The sequence below is a fragment of the Seriola lalandi genome, unplaced genomic scaffold (assembly GCF_002814215.2).
Source record: "Seriola lalandi dorsalis isolate HSWRI2012SDOR001 ecotype SW California unplaced genomic scaffold, Sedor1 jcf7180002055006, whole genome shotgun sequence".
Taxonomy (NCBI): domain Eukaryota; kingdom Metazoa; phylum Chordata; class Actinopteri; order Carangiformes; family Carangidae; genus Seriola; species Seriola lalandi.
Genome location: NW_019525549.1, coordinates 1,848,386 through 1,849,625, shown reverse-complemented (window position 1 = coordinate 1,849,625; position 1,240 = coordinate 1,848,386). Strand labels below are relative to the sequence as shown.

General features: G+C 51.3%; 1 protein-coding gene across 2 annotated transcripts in view; it reads left to right on the top strand.

Moving 5' to 3' along the window:
- Positions 1-1,240, top strand: part of galnt7 (UDP-N-acetyl-alpha-D-galactosamine: polypeptide N-acetylgalactosaminyltransferase 7) — a 40,769-nt gene that overhangs the window by 19,034 nt on the left and 20,495 nt on the right. The window lies entirely within an intron of this gene.

The window sequence follows — 1,240 nt, the reverse complement described above, 5'->3', positions numbered from 1 at the left end:
CAGTTACTGTACTCTGGACCCCAATCAGGTCAATTCTCAAATGTAACAGAACTCATATCGGCCTCAGTTCTCTTAGTCTGTTACCAGTCTCTTCGTTTGTACAGTATCAGTTCAATATGTTTCTCCTGGAATTGTCTCTTCTTCACAGTCCATAGAATTTCACCATTCTACTTTTCAGAGTCCATTTTCTCTGAGCTAGAGTAATGTGAGTTCAACCCGTTACTCCAATGTCTAGTGATGCCCACGGTCGCCACATGACCGGTGGGTTGCAGGCTGGGGACATACTCACGACGTGTAGACTCTCAGCACCCGCTCCCACCCACGTCGGCTCACCCAAGGTGTTGTAGGTCAGCATCTGGGGACGGTGCCTGTGTCGCTGCGGGTAGTTGGTCATTGGAGGAGGATCAGGATCATCTTCCTCTGATGGCTCTTGTAGACTTTCCCCGGGCTCAGCGTCGTTTTCACCATCTCCATCAGCTATGACGCCTCTGTTGTCAGTCTCTGCCTCCTCTTGAGCAACTGTTGCATCTTCCAGATCTGGTGCTCCGTCTTGCATCGTCAGAGCTGGTGCAAACGGCTCTGCCTCTGGATTCAAGACTACAGCTTTCTGACTTTGTTCTTGGTCGTATGGGAAATGACACACCAGCTCAACTTCCTCACTGCTTTCACTGTCTGAGTCTTCTTCTGGTTCGCTGATTTGGTGTTGTCTTGTTCTTGTCCGTGTCCATCTTTTTCTCTCTTGTTTTGCAGGGGCAGGTTCCGGTTTCTCTAAGGGCAGACTGTCACATGGGAGCAGGAGGTTCCTGTGCAACACACGACTCTTACCTCCTCCCTCTGGTGCTACTTCATACACCGGGCTGTCACTGCTCCTTCTCTTCACCACCACATGCACTTTGGTTTCCCAGTAGGACCGCAGTTTACCAGGGCCGCCCCTCTCTGACAGGTTACGCACGAGCACCCGTCCCCCAGGTTGCAGGTCGGCTCCATGTGCTTTTCTGTCATAGCCTTTCTTGCCTCGTAGAGCTTCTCGGGCCGCTGTTTTGGATGCGATCTCATAGGCTTGTCGCATTCGATTTTGCCAGTTCTGTACATATTCAGTGTAAGTCTCTTTTGCCTCTCTGGACTGTAGGTTGAACAGCAGGTCAACTGGCAAGCGGGGTGACCTTCCATAGAGCAAATAGTAGGGAGAGAACCCTGTGACCCCACTGCGGGTGCAGTTGTATGCGTGCACCAGTTTTGT